The following is a 13615-nucleotide window of genomic DNA, read 5'->3' on the forward strand; positions in this document are numbered from 1 at the left end:
TCTACTGAACCTATATTATATCCCGAAAGCTCACCACTTGTTTGGCTTTTTGTCTGCTATGTTTTCTGTTTAGAACTGTATTAAGTGGTTCCTATTGACATCAATGGAATTATGATCAGGCCATATGTTAGTCCCAACTTTTGGGAAAGTGTTGGAAAGAATAAGGTTTTTTTCCATTTATTAAGACAGTTAAGGAGGAAAATACTGTTGCACAATAGTTAGAACAGGAAACCAGAATCAGTTTTCTATTCCCTGCTCCATCATAAGTTATTATGTGATGCTGGCCAAATTAAGTTATTTTAGTAGTGAAGACAAACCCAAAGACAGGTTGTTATAATAAGCATTGCTCCAACTCGAGTCCTGTCCAAACACAAAACTCCTGATATTGGCTGGGTCATCAGAGAGTATAGGCTAAAGTTCAAGTTAGCACAACTCTTCAGCTGATAACACAACCACTGGTTAGTGTGGATGTAGCCTAAATACACTCGAATGCCACTAATTCTCCATGCATTCCTACTATTCCACCTGCATGCCCAGAAAGGACGGAAAAGTTCTCCCACAACTCACTGGGAAATAATTCAAGGAAAAGCTTAGATTACTGCAGGACAAAAAACCATGGGATATGCCCCCCGGAAGTTTTAGTGCCATACATGAGCGAGTAAAGCACCAGTGAAGACCCAATAGCTCCAGTGTTATTTCTCAGTCTGGCCATTCTCACTTGAGAGGAATAATTCAAATCCAAGTTAATTCTGCAGTAAAGACACACCCCTATATCTCGCTATGTAATCCATCCATAAAATGGGTATAATCATACAGTCTGAGCTCATACAGAACTTGTGAGGAGTAATTAATGTTTAGAAAGTGCTTTGAGAATCTTTTTATGAAAGGCCCCCCTAAGCATGAGCAGAGGTAACAATCTAGCCCAGGGGTGGGCAAACTTTTTGGCCCGAGGGCCACATCTGGGTATGGAAATTGTATGGCGGACCATGAATGCTCACGAAATTGGGGGTTGGGGTGCAGGAGGGGGTGAAGGCTCTGACTGGGGATGCGGGCTCTGGGGTGGGGCCCTAAATGAGGAGTTCAGGATGTGGGAGGGGGGTCTGGGCTGGGGCAGGGGGTTGGGGGGCAGGGGCGGGGAGGGCTCCAGTGGAGGTGCAGGCTCTGGGGTGGGGCTGAGGGTGAGGGGCGCAGGAGGGTGCTCCGGGCTGGGGTTTGGAGGGGGACCAGGGGTGGTTCAGGGTGTTGGAGCAAGCTCTGTGGGGTGCTTACCTCAATCAGCTCCCAGAAGCAGCAGCATGTGTCTTCCCCCCCCCCCCCCTCCGGCTCCTACGTGGAGGCACAGCTAGGTGGCTCTGTGCGGCCAATGAGAGCTGCGGAGGCGGCGCTTGAGGTGTGGCAGCATGCGGCGCCCCCTGGATTCCCTTATGCGTAGGAGCAGGAGGGGGGACATGCTGCTGCTTCTGGGGGCCGCACGGAGCAGGGCAAGCCCCCAACCCCACTCCCCGGCTGGAGCGGGGTAAGCCCTGGACCTCGCTCCCCGGAGGGAAGTTGAGGGCCAGATTAAAATGTCTGGAGGGCCGGATGTGGCCCCCTGGCCATAGTTTGCCCACTCCTGGACACACATGGAGCTTTAACTGCACTCTGAACAGATCAGGGTTAGAAGAGTAACCCTAACCCACGGATACAGTTCCAAGGAAGCAGCAGAGACAGAAATACAAAGGGCTAACAGTGGCTCAACATAACACTTATCCATGAACAGACAGAGTAATATTTAGCATCTTTTCAAAGCAATTTAACTAATTAGTCCCTACAGTGCTCTTGGCTGATTGGTAAGTATGATTTCCATTTTAGAGGTGGGGAAATGGAGGCAGAAAGGTATGGTGGCTTACACAAAGTCACAGAGAAAGTTCATAGGAGAGCCAGGTTTAGTACTTGGGAGCTCCTGGCTCACAGTTCTGTTCTCCCTGTGGAGCCTGTCCTTTTACATATTTGAAAGTTTGTGGAACAGACTTAAGTGCATAATGTGAAGCATTCACATTTCCACAACAGCAACAAAAAAGCATTTTCTTTATTTGGCTTTGATTTTTTTCCCTGATATGTGCTGCAAGCACTCTTTTAGTCTGCCAGAGGGAATGTCAATCAATCCTTCTTCCCCAACCACTCACCCATAAGTGACAAAGAACTCCATTAACACCTTAGGCTACATTGATGCCTGTACTGAATGCAGAAATGCTCTATCACAGATCTCAACGCTATTCTCCATCATCAGGTTGGCCATTTGCATGGCTTTTCCTGATGGTTGATTACAGTTAAAATACCGCAGTTTTTGTATGATGTGACATGCCAAAAGAATCATCCACTTTGTGCATCCTCTGTCATTTCTAAACAGAACACTACCCCGGTGTGTAAAATGCCCCAAATACTCCAGATGAAAATGCAGTTTCTGCTTGTCATAGCTTTTCACATTCCCTTCAGTGAAGTGTGATTGCTTGAGAAAGCTGTTGTAATACTACAATGCCACCATCTGGTTAAAGCCAAAGATCTAAACTTGCATGTAGTGAAGAAATAAAATGTCTCTGATCTTCAAAGGAATCAGCAAGGCACTGTCAATAATACAGAGTGGATGTGGAACAGATGCATGCACCAAACTGGACTTGTTCATGCTGGTTAGTTGGAAGTTGGGAGCAGCATTAAAAAAAGTGAGTGAAATATTTATATTTGCTCTCATTCTCCCTATTTCCAGCATCAATGCTACCCATTTGTTAGTCTCTAAGGTGCCACAAGTACTCCTGTTCTTCTTTTTGCGGATACAGACTAACACGGCTGCTACTCTGAATGCTACCCATGAGACTTTACACCCTTATACCTGGACAGTTTTTCCATTTCTTGCCTTCAAAGAGCAACTAAAGAATAATTTGCATTCTTCATTTTTCCTTAACATGTAAATCTTTTTAAAAATTGTGCCATTCGTTTTTGAAAGCATTAGTGAACCAACAATTCTGAGGAACCACATCACAACATACACAGCCTAACATCACTCCAGTCAAGCCCCTTAATTGTGACATAATGATGGAGTGCCCTCTAGTGGTTTTAAAGAGCACCTTATCCTACAATGTATCATTTAAAAACTGACATTTTTACTATGATATTTTTAAATTAAAGAGAAATTTAAGATAACTAACAAATAGATTAAACGTTCTGAAATATGATCAAAATGATTTGTGTCATTCTTGTTGGAGCCAAATACGGTGCTTTTTTTTCAGAAATGCCTGAGACTATATCCTGGAAGCAGACTTGGTGCTATGTTGAATCAAGACAATAATCAAAATATGTACTCACTGGATTTGTTTCAGACAAAAAGGGGGGTTCATTCAAGCTTAAATACGTGGAATATGATTTAATCAGCTGAGAATAGGCAAAACTTGGTTCTTTTCCATTAAGCTTCTTGAGTTATCATAAAGGGCTTCTTGTGAGGAAATCATATTGCAAGCACATACCCTCATTTGCTTCTGCACCATCACTATAAGTAGTGATCTTAAATCAAAAGCAGTTTGGTCGCTTAAACTGATTTCTAAGGAGTGAAAATGAGTGGTGGCAGGAGCAAGACACATATCAAAGGGCAATTCTTCTCATTGCAACCCATTTTCATGTGTTAACTGAATAACGTTTAGAATTTAGAGAGGAGAGAGCTTGTGTACAATGTTGTCTCAGTGAGAAACAGAATTTAAAAAATAAACTTTGGAAAACTAAGCCAGAAAACTATCAGCTATAAAGAATCACAAGAAAGGCAAGGGTGGAGGAGATGGTTATATTCCTATTGGTGGGAGAAAAAGACAGGTAAGAAGCAGGGGCTTGAGACTTAGCATTTTAGTGTAACAAGAAATTGCATGGAACAAAAAGGTAGAGAAGGAGGTGGAAGAAAAAAGGATTCTCATTCTTCAAAGCCATAAAGAGTTAGCTAAACTTTAAAAGAGGTACAAAGAGGCATTTATTTAGATTTATAGAATAAAAATAATTCTTCTTGTGGACTCTAGGTGCATTTGCCATTAGTTAAAAATACATTACAACACCTGAATGGCACATATATCCTCAGTTCCCATACTAACCACCACTTAGCAAATGTATGACAATTCTAGCATAAGTTCTACACAAATGTTTGCCCTAAGACACAGATGTCTGTTATCTAGTAGCATTTAACCCCATCAACAGATGTTTTCCTATCCATGCTAATTTACAATTGTGTTAATGAACATGTGATGACACATATTCAAGCACAACTAGAATCTCAAGTGTTGACATAGCCTGAGAGCATGATGCGAAGAAGTGAGGTTTTTAGCCACGAAAGCTTATGCCCAAATAAATCTGTTAGTCTTTAAGGTGCCACCAGACTCCTTGTTGTTTTTGTAGATACAGACTAACACGGCTACCCCCTGATACTATAGCTGTGCACCTTGTGTAAACATCTACCCTGGTGTAAAACACTACTATTGTGCTGTGGTAGCATCTTACACATATTGTCTCTACATAAATCCATGGTATGCCCACATCTTGAATACTGCAAGCAGATGTGATCGCCCCATCTTAAACTAGATATATTGGAATTGGAAAAGGTTCAGAAAAGGGCAACAAGAATGATTAGGGGTATGGAACAGTTTCCATAAGAGAAGAGATTAATAAAACTGGACTTTTCAGCTTGGAAAAGTTCATGGAAGATAGGTCCATCAATGGCTGTGTGATAAATGAAGGGGGGGGAAGCTCCCTTTTATGGACACCCAGCCAGCCAGTTAGCTACAAAGTCCCTCTTAGTAGCTGTTCTCTACTTGCTTTACCTATAAAGGGTTAAAAAGTCTCACTGCTATGCATAGGTAAAAGGAAGTGAGTGGGCACCTGACCAAAAGAGCCAATGGGAAGGCTAGAATTTTTTAAAATTGAGAAAAACTCTCGCTTTGTCTGTCTGTGGAGGTTCTACTGGCTAGAGAGGTGGACAGGGCAGCAGCTATGCTGTAAGAATAGGGTTACCATATTTAAACCTTAAAAAAGGAGGACACTCCACAGGGCCCTGGCCCCGCCCCTTCCCCGCCCCACCCAACTCCACCCCAACCCCACCCCAACTCCGCCCCTTCCCCAAAGTCCCTGCCCCAACTCCGCCCCCTCCCCTGAACGCCCCGCATTCCCCCTACTCCCTCCCAGCCACGCGAAGCTGCCTGAGCGCTACCGGCTTCACGGTTTGCCGGGCAGCCCCCAGATCTCCAGACCCTGTGCCCCCAGGCGGGCACTTCCCCAGCGCAGCCAGAGCCTGGGGGGGGAAGCACCCGGCTGGGGGTGCAGGGTCTGGAGATCTGGGGGCTGCCCGGCAAACCCTGAAGCCAGTAGCGCTCGAGCAGCTCGGCTCTTCAGCTGCACAAAGCTGAGGTGTCTGGGGGGAGCAGCAGCAGCCACCACCAGGGGGGAATCTGCCTGCAGCTCACAGCCTGCCGGAGCCATGGTAAGCAGGGGATTGGGCGAGAGGGGGGAGTATTTTCCCGGACATGTTCGGCTTTTTGGCAATTCCCCCCGGACAGGGATTTGAGTACCAAAAAGCCGGACATGTCCAGGAAAAACCGGACGTATGGTAACCCTATGTAAGAAGCTTGGGGCCCGGTATGAAAAATCCTCGGTATCATACCTAGAAACTACTCATTTGAAACCCCAGATATGCAAGTAGATCAGAAAATGTCTAGGAAGATGCGATTAGGTTTATCTCTTTATGGCTTGTGGACTCCTCTGTGCTAACCCCAGGTGCTTTTGTTTTGCTTGTAACCTTTAAGCAGGACCTCAAGAAAGCTATTCTTGGTGCTTAATCCTTGTAGTTACTCTTTTAAAATCTAACAATAGCTTGAGTTTCCAGATGTATTTTCTTTTTTTAAGCTTGTGCATATTTTTTTACTTATTTCTTCCCACCCCCCCTTTTCCTTTCTCAGCTCCTCCCCAGGGGGGCGGGAGGGGAGTGAAAGGGCTTGAGGGTACCCCACAGGAAGGAATTCTCAAGTGCGCCTTCCTGGGCTCTCAAAGGGGTTCTGCACTTGGGTGGTGGCAGCATCTACCAATCCAAAGTCAGAGAAAAGCTGTTACCTTGGGAGTTTAATACAAGCCTGGAGTGGCAAGTATTAATTTTTTGAGTCCTTGTGGGCCCCCACCTTCTGCACTCAAAGTGCCAGAATAGGGAATCAGCCTTGACAAGCTGTTAGCCAGGATGGGCAGGGATGATCATGTCCCTAGCCTTTATTTGCCAGCAGCTGGGAATGGGCAATGGGATGGATCACTTGATGATTACCTGTTCTGTTCATTCCCTCTGAAGCACCCGGCACTGGCCACTGTCAGAAGTCAGGATACTGGGCTAAATGGACTTTCGGTCTGACCCAGTATGGCTGTTCTTACGTGTAAGTGTTTATGTTAGGTGCAGGAACAGTGGTGAATCTTGCTTCAGTGTCTGAAACAAACCAGCAGGTCAGAATCATGGCTTGTAAAATTCTACCAGAGCACTTCTTTGCATGTAAACACCCATTAATGTGTCAGAAGTAGGGCTGTTAAGTGATTAAAAAAATAAATCGTGATTAATCGTGCTGTTAAAAAATAATAGAATACCATTTATTTAAATATTTTGGATGTTTTCAATTCATCTCATACAAGTACTATAGTGCAATCTCGTCATCATGAAAGTTGAACTTATGCACAAAAAATATAGAATTATGTACAAAAAAACCTGCATTCAAAAATAAAAAACAATGTAAAACTTTAGAGCATACAAGTCCATTAAGTCCTATTTCTTCTTCAGACAATCACTCAAACAAACAAGTTTGTTTACATTTGCAGGAGATAATGCTGCCTGCTTCTTGTTTACAACATCACCTGAAAGTGAGAACAGGCAGGCATCCTCATAGCACTAATGTAGCCGGCGTCGCAAGTTATTTACGTGCCAGATGCGTTAAAGATTCATATGTCCCTTCATGCTTCAACCACCATTCCAGAGGACATACATCCATGATGATGACAGGTTCTGCTCGATAACAATCCAAAGCAGTGCAGACTGATGCATGTTCATTTTCATCTTCTGAGTCAGATGCCACCAGCAGAAGGTTGATTTTCTTTTTTGGTGGTTCAGGTTCTGAAGTTTCCACATCGGAGTGTTGCTCTTTTAAGACTTCTGAAAGCATTCTTCACATGTCATCCCTCTTAAATTTTGGAAGACACTTCAGATTCTTAAACCTTGGGTTGAGTGCTATAGCTATCTTTAGAAATCTCACATTAGTATCTTCGGGTGTGTCTACACTACGGGATAACTCCGAATTTACAGAATTCGATTTTTGGCAACCAATTGTATACACACTAAGCACATTAATTCGGTAGTGTGTATCCATGTACTGAGGCTAGCGTCGATTTCTGGAGCGTTGCACTATGGGTAGCTATCCCATAGCTATCCCATAGTTCCCTCAGTCTCCTCCGCCCATTGGAATTCTGGGTTGAGATCCCAATGCCTGATGGGGCCAAAAACATTGTTGTGGGTGGTTATGGTACATCCTCTCCCTCCCTCTGGGAAAGAAATGGCAGACAACGGTTTTGCACCTTTTTTCCTGGGTGAACAGTGCAGACGCCATACCACGGCAAGCATGGAGCCCACTCAGCTCAAGACAGCAGTCATGAACATTGTAAACTCGCGCATTATCATGCAGTTTATGCTGAACCAGAACCTGCAAAACCAGGTGAGGAGGAGTCGGCTACGACAGTGCGGTGAAGAGAGTGATGAGGACATGGACACAGAATTCTCTCAAACCATGAGCCCCGGAGCTTTGGAGATCATGCTGTTAATGGGGCAGGTTATAGCCATGGAACGCCGATTCTGGGCCCGGGAAACAAGCACAGACTGATGGGACCGCATAGTGTTGCAGGTGTGGGACGATTCCCAGTGGCTGTGAAACTTTCGCATGTGTAAGGGCACTTTCGTGGAACTTTGTGACTTGCTTTCCCCTGCCCTGAAGCACCAGAATACCAAGATGAGAGCAGCCCTCACAGTTGAGAAGCGAGTGGCGATAGCCCTGTGGAAGCTTGCAACGCCAGACAGCTACTGGTCAGTCGGGAATCAATTTGGAGTGGGCAAATCTACTGTGGGGGCTGCTGTGATGCAAGTAGCCAAAGCAATCACTGAGCTGCTGCTATGAAAGGTAGTGACTCTGGGAAATGTGCAGGTCATAGTGGATGGCTTTGCTGCAATGGGATTCCCTAACTGTGGTGGGGCGATAGATGGAACCCATATTCCTATCTTGGCATCGGAGCACCAGGGCAGCCAGTACATAAACCGCAAGGGGTACTTTTCAATGGTGCTGCAAGCACTGGTGGATCACAAGGAACATTTCACCAACATCAACATGGGATGGCCAGAAAGGGTTCATGACGCTCGCGTCTTCAGGAACACTAATCTGTTTAAACGGCTGCAGCAAGGGATTTACTTCCCAGACCAGAAAATAACCGTTGGGGATGTTGAAATGCCTATAGTTATCCTTGGGGACCCAGCCTACTCCTTAATGCCATGGCTCATGAAGCCATATACAGGCAGCCTGGACAGTAGTCAGGAGCTGTTCAACTACAGGCTGAGCAAGTGCAGAATGGTGGTAGAATGTGCATTTGGACGTTTAAAGGGTCACTGGTGCACGTTACTGATTCACTCAGACCTCAGCCAAACCAATATTCCCATTGTTATTGCTGCTTGCTGTGTGCTCCACAATCTCTGTGAGAGTAAGGGGGAGACCTTTATGGCGGGATGGAAGGCTGAGGCAAATCGCCTGGCCGCTGATTACGTGCAGCCAGACACCAGGGCAATTAGAAGAGCACACCAGGAAGCGCTGCGCATCAGAGAAGCTTTGAAAACCAGTTTCATGACTGGCCAGGCTATGGTGTGAAAGTTCTGTTTGTTTCTCCTTGATGAAAACCCGCCCCCTTGATTGACTCATTCCCTGTAAGCAAACCACCCTCCCCACTTCGATCACAGCTTGTTTTCAAAGGAAATAAAGTCACTATCGTTTAAAAATCATGTATTCTTTATTAATTGATTATAAACATAGGGAGAGAACTGACAAGGTAGCCCAGGTGGGGTTTGGGAGGAGGATCAGAGGGAAGGAAAAGGCCACTTCAAAAGTTCAAAATAATGACAGCCTTTTGCTTGGGCTGTCCACTGGGGTGGAGTGGGCAGATGCATGGACCCTCCCCTCCCCTCCCCCCCCCGCATTCTTACACGTCTGGGTGAGGAGGCTATGGAACATGGTGAAGGGGGAGGGCGGTTATACAGGGGCTGCAGCCAGGGCTGTAGCAACAAAGAACGTGGCCCCCTCCGAACGGTGGCCCCCTCCGAACATATGTCCGGGCGGAGCCCCTCACAATGCAGAAACTGGAATGCGGTATTTATTTTGCCACTTTTAGGGGTCCCCTTCCTTGCGGGGCCCCCTCCGGTCGGAGGGTACGGAGGGCGCTCGCTACGCCTCTGGCTGCAGCGGCATTCTGTGATCCTGCTGCCTTTCCTGAAGCTCCACCAGACGCTGAAGCATGTCCGTTTGATCACGCAGCAGCCCCAGTGTTGCAACCTGCCACCTCTCATCTCGAGCGTCCCTCATGGCCTCACGTTCACTGGCATCTTTCCTGTACTTTGATACCATGTCCTTCCACTCATTCAGATGAGCTCTTTCATTGTGGGTCGATTGCATGATTTCAGAAAACATGTCATCTCGCATGTGGTTTTTTTGCCGCCTTATCTGAGATAGCCTTCGGGACAGAGGAGGGAGGCTTGAAAAATTTGCAGCAGCAGGAGGGAGGGAAAAAAGGGAGAGAAGTATTTTAAAAGATACCTTTTACAGAACAATGCTTATACTCTTTCACGGTGAACAACACTATTCACATTACATAGCACATGTGATTTCGGTACAAGGTCGCATTTTGCATCTTATATTTAGTGCCTGTGGCTTTGGTGTTAGAGATCACAGACGCAGGGCTGGGCAACAGAATTCGGCTTGCATGCAGTCATGGTAAGCCATTGTCTTTCGGCTTCTGCAACCTTCATAAAAGCAGCGCCTTCCTTTCCCATACCAAGCAAAGCCCATTGAGTGCTGTGGTTTTCCTGTTAACGTGCAGCAGCAGAAACCAAAATAACCCCCCACCGCCACCCATCCAATTCTCTGGGATGATTGTTTTACCCCTCCCCCCGCCGCATTGCTGGTATCAGGGAAGATCCCTGCTAGCCAAACGCAAAAAGCTCAGCGCCAATGCCCCGCACCTCCACCCCCACTGCTTGGCTAACTGCAGGGAAGGATTTCTTTTCAGCCACAAGCAAACAGCCCAGTAGGAACCTCTATCCCCTTCATTAAATTCCCGTATTTCAACCGGGTTACCATGAACAATATCACTCTCCTGAGGATAACACAGCGAGATAAAGAACGGATGTTGCTTGAATGCCAGCAAACACCGGGACCATATGCTACCAGGTTTTGTCATGCAATGATACCAGATTACTTGCTACTAGCAAGTGTCCTATCATGGAGGACGGAATAAGGCTGCACTGCCCAGAAACCTTCTGCAAAGACTTTTGGAGTACCTCCAGGAGAGCTTCATGGAGATGTCCCTGGAGGATTTCCGCTCCATCCCCAGACACATTAACAGACTTTTCCAGTAGTTGTACTGGCCGCAAATGCATCCCAAGTCCTCAGGGCAAATTAATCATTAAAAAACGCTTGCTTTTAAACCATGTTTTATATTTACAAAGGTACGCACTCACCAGAGGTCCCTTCCATGGCCTCATTGTCTGGGATAACGCCTTGAGAGGGTTGGGAGGGTACTTCAGTCAGGCTGAGAAAAAGATCCTGGCTGTTGGGGAGAATGGAGTGCTGTGTGCTCTCCGCAAGCTCGTCCTCCTCCTACTCCTCCTCATGTTCCCCGTCTGCAGAATCCTCAGGCATGGCTGAGATTACCCCCTCCTCAGAATCCACGGTCAGAGGTGGGGTAGTGGTGGCAGCCCCCCTAGAATTGCATGCAGCTCAGCGTAGAAGCGGCATGTCTGTGGCTCTGACCCGGATCTTCCGTTTGCTTCTTTGGTTTTCTGGTAGACTTGTCTGAGCTCCTTAACTTTCACGCGGCACTGTAGTGAGTCCCTATTGTGGCCTTTCTCCATCATGCCCTTGGAGATTTTTTCAAATGTTTTGGCATTTCGTCTTTTGGAACTTAGTTCTGCTAGCATGGAATCCTCTCCCCATATAGCGATCAGATCCAGTACCTCCCATACGGTCCATGCTGATGCTCTTTTTCGATTATCGGACTGCTTAGTTACCTGTGCTCATGAGCTCTGCGTGGTCACCTGTGCTCTCCACACTGGGCAAACAGGAAATGAAATTCAAAAGTTCGCGGGGCTTTTCCTGTCTACCTGGCCAGTGCATCCAAGTTCAGATTGCTGTCCAGAGCGGTCACAATGGTGAACTGTGGGATAGCTCCCAGAGGCCAATAGCATCGAATTGCGGCCACACTAACCCAAATTCTAAATGGCAATGTCGATTTCTGCGCTACTCCCCTCGTCGGGGAGGAGTACAGAAATCGATTTTAAGAGCCCTTTATTTCGAAGTAAATGGCTTGGTTGTGTGGATGGGTGCAGGATTAATTCGATTTAACGCTGCTAAATTCAAACTAACCACTCGTAGTGTAGACCAGGCCTTCTTTGTGTTTTGTCAATTCTGCAGCGAAAGTGTTCTTAAAATGAACAATATATGCTCAGTCATCATCCGAGACGGCTATAAAATGAAATATATAGCAGAATGCAGTAAAACACAGCTGGAGACATACAATGAGTTCAGTCACAAATTTTAGTAATGCATTATTTTTTAATGAGTGTCATCAGCATGGAAGCATGTCCTCTGGAATGGTGACCAAAGCATGAAGGGTCATACAAATGTTTAGCATATCTGGCACATAAATACCTTGCAATGGCAGCTACAAAAGTCCCATGTGAACGCTTGTTCTCACTTTCTGGTGACATTGTAAACAAGAAGTGAGCAGCATTATCTCCCATAAATGTAAACACAGTTGTTCGTCTTAGCAATTGGCTGAACAGGAAGTAGGACTGAGTGGACTTGAAGGCTCTAAAGTATTACATTGTTTTGTTTTTCAGTGCAGTTATGTAACAACAAAAAATTTACATTTGTAAGTTGCACTTTCACAACAAAGATTGCACTACAGTACTTGTATGAGGTAAATTGAAAATACTATTTCTTTTGATTATCATTTTTACAGTGCAAATGTGTGTAATAAAAAATATAAAGTGAGCAATGTACACTTTGTTATTCTGTGTTGTAATAGAAATCAATATATTTGAAAATGTAGAAAAACATCCAAAAATATTTCATAAATTTCAATTGGTATTCTATTGTTTAACAGTGCAATTAAAACTGCAATTAATTTTTTTTTAAATCACATAAATTGTTTTTGAGTTAATCGCATGAGTTAACTGTGATTAATCAACAGCCCTAGTCAGAAGCCAATCCTGTTTGGTTTGTTGATGTCACATTTGGTGACTAGGAAAAGATCTATATTTTTGTTCCTTTACATTTAAAAAAAAATTCATCCCATTCAATGTGTACTACTGCTTTAAGCAATATTTTGGGACCTATGTATTATACTGAACCTGCTGATTCCTTTGAAGATCAGAGACTGAACCTGCTCGCTGATTACTAGGTATCCTTCCCCACTCCTCTTTGAATGAGCTGGAGAAAAGGATTAGACCACATGTTATTCCTCAGATAGGCAAGGCCCAGTTCCACATCTATAGGGCTTTGTTACGGCTTTGTACTAGTGTACTGGAAAAGGAAGCAACAAAGTCAATATCTGAGCAGTAATAGAAGAATATAGGTTGGGTGGTAGGGCAGGAGGCAGCATCTCCCGCCCAGCAGTTAGGGCCCCAAGCAGCCGTTACATCCAAGGGTTCGTCTCTGGTGACAACCTTGCTTAAAGGGCTCAGTCCACAAGCAGCAGCTCCACCTAATGGGTACAGTTCTCATGTGGGGTAGGGGAATCTAGGCACTCCTGCTCCACCGGGTTCTGACCCAGAGTCCTGGGAGGCTGATTTGGCTTTGCCCACTCTGTGGTATCTTGCGTCAGCCTCACTTCAGCTTCCCTGCGTCACTTCCTTTCTCCCTCTGTATCCAAGCCAGCTGTCATCTGCCCTGAGAAGTGTGGCTTTCTAGACTTCCTACCCTAGTCCCAGTCTCCAGGGGATGCATCTCTCCCTTCCCCATTCCCTGACTGGGTGCAGGACAAGATTGTGTCTTTCCCTGGAGCTCCCAAAGTACATCCTTCTCCTTGGCCTGCCAGCCCCGACAGAAGTGTCTGGCTGCCTTTTACACCCAGCCTCCAACCTGAGCATGCTTGGCATGGGCAGAGGGGCTGGGCTTTCTGAGCCCAGAGTTGGTCCTTAACCCCCTCCTGTCCAGTGAGGGGTTTATACACCCCGTCACACATGGCCTACAAGCAAGTGGCGCAAGACTAGCTAAATCTGCCAGAGGGATCTACAGACCAATAGTCTATTTTCCTCTCAGAGGAGGACTAGAGACAG

Source organism: Chrysemys picta, chromosome 1 (genome assembly GCF_011386835.1).
Source record: "Chrysemys picta bellii isolate R12L10 chromosome 1, ASM1138683v2, whole genome shotgun sequence".
In the NCBI taxonomy this organism is placed as follows: domain Eukaryota; kingdom Metazoa; phylum Chordata; order Testudines; family Emydidae; genus Chrysemys; species Chrysemys picta.